Below are 6,453 nucleotides of genomic sequence, written 5' to 3'. Positions count from 1 at the left end.
TCACCTAAAAAGAACATAGGACCTCTAAGAACATAAGAAAAACATAAGAACTCAATATCAAAATAGTTTTTAAAAAGACATAAAAATTAGAAAAGAGACATACTGTGGAAAGTAAGCTAGAAGTATAATAGTTTGATTCATTGACAAAGTGAATCAAATTGAGAAGCCCATAACAATACTGAAGGAAATAAGAAAACACTAATTATAACCACTGTAAATACTAAACATGCTAAAAATATAATAATATGATACTATGAACAAAGCTAGTGGAGGTGATAGAATTCCAGTTGAGCTATTCCAAATCCTGAAAGATGATGCACTTTCACAGAAAGTGCTGCACTCAATATGCCAGCAAATTTGGAAAACTCAGCAGTGGCCACAGGACTGGAAAAGGTCAGTTTTCATTCCAATCCAAAAGAAAGGCAATGCCAAAGAATGCTCAAACTACCGCACAATTGCACTCATCTCACACGCTAGTAAAGTAATGCTAAAAATTCTCCAACCCAGGCTTCAGCAATATGTGAACCGTGAACTTCCAGATGCTCAAGCTGGTTTTAGAAAAGGCAGAGGAACCAGAGATCAAATTGCCAACATCTGCTGGATCATGGAAAATGCAAGAGAGTTCCAGAAAAACATCTATTTCTGCTTTATTGACTATGCCAAAGCCTTTGATGGTGTGGATCACAATAAACTGTGAAAAATTCTTCAAGAGATGGGAATACCAGACCACCTGATCTGCCTCTTGAGAATTTTGTATGCAGGTCAGGAAGCAACAGTTAGAACTGGACATGGGACAACAGACTGGTTCCAAATAGGAAAAGGAGTTCGTCAAGGCTGTATATTGTCACCCTGCTTATTTAACTTATATGCAGAGTACATCATGAGAAACGCTGGGCTGGAAGAAGCACAAGCTGGAATCAAGATTTCTGGGAGAAATATCAATAACCTCAGATATGCAGATGACACCTCCCTTATGGCAGAAAGTGAAGAGGAACTAAAAAGCCTCTTGATGAAAGTCAAAGAGGAGAGTTAAAAAAATTGGCTTAAAGCTCAACATTCAGAAAATGAAGATCATGGCATCTGGTCCCATCACTTCATGGGAAATAGATGGGGAAACAGTGGAAAGTGTCAGACTTTATTTTTCTGGGCTCCCAAATCATGGCAGATGGTGATTGCAGCCATGAAATTAAAAGACGCTTACTTCTTGGAAGGAAAGTTATGACCAACCTAGACAGTATATTAAAAAGCAGAGACATTACTTTGCCAACAAAGGTCCGTCTAGTCAAGGCTATGGTTTTTCCAGTAGTCACGTATGGATGTCAGAGCTGGACTATAAAGAAAGCTGAGCACCAAAGAATTAATGCTTTTGAACTGTGGTGTTGGAGAAGACTCTTCAGAGTCTCTTGGACAGCAAGGAGACCCAACCAGTCCATACTAAAGGCAATCAGTCCTAGGTGTTCATTGGAAGGACTGGTGTTAAAGCTGAAACTCCAATACTTTGGCCACCTGTTGCAAAGAGCTGACTCATTTGAAAAGACCCTGATGCTGGGAATGTTTGATGGCAGGAGGAGAAGGGGATGACAGAAGATGAAATGACCAGATGGCATCACCGACTCAATGGACATGAGTTTGGGTAAACTCTGGGAGTTAGTGATGGACAGGGAGGCCTGGCATGCTGCAGTTCATGGGTCACAAAGAGTCAGACTGAGCAACTATTCTAAATTGAGTGCAGCACTTTAACAGCATCATCATTTAGAATTGGAAATAGCTCAGTTGGAATTCTATCACCTCCACTAGCTTTGTTCATAGTAATGCTTACTATGGACGAATTGACTTCACACTCCAGGATGTCTGGCTCTAGGTGAGTGATCATACCATTATGGTTATCCAGGTCATTAAGACCTTTATTGTATAGTCCTTATGTGTATTCTTGCAACCTTTTCTTAATCTCTTCTGCTTCTGGTAGGTCCTTATGGTTTCTGTCCTTTATTGTGCCCATCCTTGCATGAATTGTTCCCTTTTTATCTCCTATTTTTAAAGAGATCTTTAGTCTTACCCATTCTATTCTTTTACTCAATATCTTTGCATTATTCATTTAAGAAGGCCTTCTTATCTCCTTGCTGTTCTCTAGAACTATGCATTCATTTGGTTTTATCTTTCCCTTTTCCCCTTGATTTTCACTTTTCTTCTTTCCTCAGCTATTTGTAAAGCCTCCTCAATTACTGTTCCATTTTGCATTTCTTTTTATTGTGAATTATTTTTGTCACTTCTGCCTGTACAGTATTATGCACCTCTGTCCATAGTACTTCAGACACTCTGTCTACCAGATCTAAGCCTTTAAATTATTTGTCACTTCTACGGTATAATCATATGGGATTTGATTTATGTCATATTGGAATGTCCTAGTGGTTTTCCTTGTTGTCTTCAACTTAAGTCTGAATTGTTTGATAAGGAGCTCATAATCTGAGCCACAGTTAGTTCTATGTCTTATTTTTAGTGACTATATAGGACGTTTCCATCTTTGGCTTCAAAGAACATAATCAATCTAATTGTGCCATTGGCCATTTGGTGATGTTAATGTGTAGAGTCATCTCTTGGTTTGTTGTAAAAGGATGTTTTCTTTGACCAGTGTGTTCTCTTGATAAAACTCTGGTAATGTTTACCCTGCTTCATTTTTCACTCCAAGGCCAAATTTGCCTGTTATTCTGGGTACCTGTTATAGAAGAAAGCTGAGTTCTATGGGAACTGAAGGGATTGACAGGTGAAGATGGGACAGGAGTCCCAAATAAATGGAAAAGCATTACACAGTCATGGATGCATCTCAAGAAGTGGCAAGTATTTTAGGTGGCTGAAATATTGGTGAAATTTAAGAGGGACAAGCTTGGAAGGCTATTAAAAAGATGTGATATGTATATACAGTGGAATGTTACTAAACTACAGAATGTTAAATACTGCCATTTCTGACAACACTGATCAAACTAGAGGGAATTATGATAGGTGAAATAGATAGAAAAAGACAAATACCACATGATCTAAGTTATAACAAAAAATAAAACAATGAAAATAGACTCAGATTCAGAGAATAAATGGAAGGTTGGCAGAAGTGATGAAGGTGTGGTCTGGGTAAAATCAGATCAGATCAGATCAGTCGCTCAGTAATGTCCAACTCTTTGTGACCCCATGAATCGCAGCATGCCAGGCCTCCTTGTCCATCACCAACTTTCGGAGTTCACTGAGACTCACGTCCATTGAGTCAGTGATGCCATCCAGCCATCTCATCTTCTGTCGTTCCCTTCTCCTCTTGCCCCCAATCCCTCCAGCATCAGAGTCTTTTCCAATGAGTCAACTCTTTGCATGGGGTGGCCAAAGTACTGGAGTTTCAGCTTTAGCATCATTCCTTCCAAAGATATCCCAGGGCTGATCTCCTTCAGAATGGACTGGCTGGATCTCCTTGCAGTCCAAGGGACTCTCAAGAGTCTTCTCCAACACCACAGTTCAAAAGTATCAATTCTTCAGCGCTCAGCCTTCTTCACAGTCCAACTCTCACATCCATACATGACCGCTGGAAAAACCATAGCCTTGACTAGACGGACCTTTGTTGGCAAAGTAACGTCTCTGCTTTTTAATATGCTACCTAGGTTGGTCATAACTTTCCTTCCAAGGAGTAAGCGTCTTTTAATTTCATGGCTGCAGTCACCATCTGCAGTGATTTTGGAGCCCAGAAAAATAAAGTCTGACACTGTTTCCCCATCTATTTCCCATGAAGTGATGGGACCAGATGCCATGATCTTCATTTTCTGAATGTTGAACTTTCAGCCAACTTTTTCACTCTCCACTTTCACTTTTCATCAAGAGGCTTTTTAGCTCCTCTTCACTTTCTGACAGAAGTGTGGTGTCATCTGCATATCTGAGGTTATTGATATTTCTCCCGGCAAACTTGATTCCAGCTTGTGCATGCTTCTTCCAGCCCACCGTCTCTCATGATGTACTCTGCATAGAAGTTAAATAAGCAGGGTGACAATATACAGCCTTGACATACTCCTTTTCGTATTTGGAACCAGTCTGTTGTTCCATGTCCACTTCTAACTGTTGCTTCCTGACCTGCATACAAAGTTCTCAAGAGGCAGATCAGGTGGTCTGGTATTCCCATATCTTTCAGAATTTTCCACAGTTTATTGTGATCCACACTGTCAAAGGCTTTGGCATAGTCAATAAAGCAGAAATAGATGTTTTTCTGGAACTCTCTTGCTTTTTCCATGATCCAGCAGATGTTGGCAATTTGATCTCTGGTTCCTCTGCCTTTTCTAAAACCAGCTTGAACATCTGGAAGTTCACGGTTAACATATTGCTGAAGCCTGGCTTGGAGAATTTTGAGCATTACTTTATTAGCGTGTGAGATGAGTGCAATTGTGCGGTAGTTTGAGCGTTCTTTGGCATTTCCTTTCTTTTGGATTGGAATGAAAACTGACCTTTTCCAGTCCTGTGGCCACTGCTGAGTTTTCCAAATTTGCTGGCATATTGATGGCAGCACTTTCACAGCATTATCTTTCAGGATTTGGAATAGCTCAACTGGAATTCTACCACCTTCACTAGCTTTGTTTGTAGTGATGCTTTCTAAGGCCCACTTGACTTCACATTCCAGGATATCTGGCTCTAGGTCCGTAATCAAACCATCGTGATTATCTGGGTCGTGAAGATCTTTTTTTGTACAGTTCTTCTAAGTATTCTTGCCATCTCTTCTTAATAATCTTCTGCTTATGTTAGGGCCATACCATTTCTGCCCTTTATCGAGCCCATGTTTGCATGAAATGTTCCTTTGGTATCTCTGATTTTCTTGAAGAGATCTCTAGTCTTTCCCATTCTGTTGTTTTCCTTTATTTCTTTGCATTGATTGCTGAAGAAGGCTTTCTTATCTCTTCTTACTAGTCTTTGGAACTCTGCATTCAGATGTTTATATCTTTCCTTTTCTTCTTTGCTTTTTGCTTTTCTTCTTTTCACAGCTATTTGTAAGGCCTCCCCAGACAGCCATTTTGCTTTTTTGCATTTCTTTTCCATAGGGATGGCCTTGATCCCTGTCTCCTGTACAATGTCATGAACCTCATTCCATAGTTCATCAGGCACTCTAACTATCAGATCTAGGCCCTTAAATCTATTTCTCACTTCCACTGTATAATCATAAGGGATTTGATTTAGGTCATACCTGAATGGTCTAGTAGTTTTCCCTACTTTCTTCAATTTAAGTCTGATTTTGGCAATAAGGAGTTCATGATCTGAGCCACAGTCAGCTCCTGGTCTTGTTTTTGTTGACTGTATAGAGCTTCTCCATCTTTGGCTTCAAAGAATATAATTAATCTGATTTTGGTGTTGACCATCTTGTGATGTCCATGTATAGAGTCTTCTCTTGTGTTGTTGGAAGAGGGTGTTTGTTATGACCAGTGCATTTTATTGGCAAAACTCAGTCTTTGCTGTGCTTCATTCTGTATTCCAAGGCCAAATTTGCCTGTTATTCCAGGTGTTTCTTGACTTCCTACTTTTGCATTCCAGTCCCATATAATGAAAAGGACATCTTTTGGGGGTGTTAGTTCTAAAAGGTCTTGTAGGTCTTCATAGAACCATTCAACTTCAGCTTCTTCAGCATTACTGGTTGGTGCATAGATTTGGATTACTGTGATATTGAATGGTTTGCCTTGGGAACGAACAGCTAGGTAAAGGTTATTAAGAGGTTCAAACCTCCAGCCATGAAATAAATAAGCCACAGTTCTTTGTGAACTTCCTCCATGGTGTACTTGGGTCAGGGCCTGGACATGCAAATAGTGATGGTGCAGCCCATCAAGCGCATCTTCAGATACTTGGAAAATAGATCTCAGATTCAGGTGTGGCTTTATGAGCAAGTGAATACGTGGATAAAGGGCTGTATCATTTGTTTTGATGAGTGTATGAACCTTGTATTAGATGATGCAAAAGAGAGTCAATCTAAAACAAAATCAAGAAAATAAATGGGTCAGATCATGCTAAATGCAGATAACGTTATACTGCTCCAAAGTGTATCCAGCTAGAAATGATCAATGAAGAAAGAAAACATTTGAAAAAACAGTTGGTTTTTCAGGTGTCGTTTGTTAAAGACTTTGTCAGTTTAGTTCTGAAACATGGATTCATATTGATTTGCTCATCCTTATGCTATTACCAGATAACAATAAATGCTGGGGGCCTGTTTTTTATAAAAATAAACCACAGGGTTAAATATACAGCATAAATAATATGATCAATAATATAATTACTTTGTATGGGAACAGATGATTTCTAGACTTATCATGAGTATCACTGTATAATGCAAATGTCAAATCACTATTTAGTACACCTGAAACTAACATAATATAACTATACGCCATAAAAATAATAATGAATCTTAAAATATCACTTGTAATGTAAAAAATAAAACTAGTTAGGAATAAA

At 39.0% G+C, this 6,453-nt stretch overlaps 1 pseudogene; it reads left to right on the top strand.

Annotated features, from left to right (window-relative positions):
• Positions 1–5,777: 5,777 nt before the first annotated feature.
• LOC106701504 (small nuclear ribonucleoprotein E-like) lies at positions 5,778–6,056 on the top strand (annotated as a pseudogene).
• The last annotated feature ends 397 nt before the right edge of the window (positions 6,057–6,453 follow it).

This window comes from Bos mutus, chromosome 4 (genome assembly GCF_027580195.1).
Source record: "Bos mutus isolate GX-2022 chromosome 4, NWIPB_WYAK_1.1, whole genome shotgun sequence".
NCBI lineage: Eukaryota > Metazoa > Chordata > Mammalia > Artiodactyla > Bovidae > Bos > Bos mutus.
The sequence above is the reverse complement of the archived record's forward strand: the minus strand, read 5'-3'. Positions and strand labels throughout refer to the sequence as shown.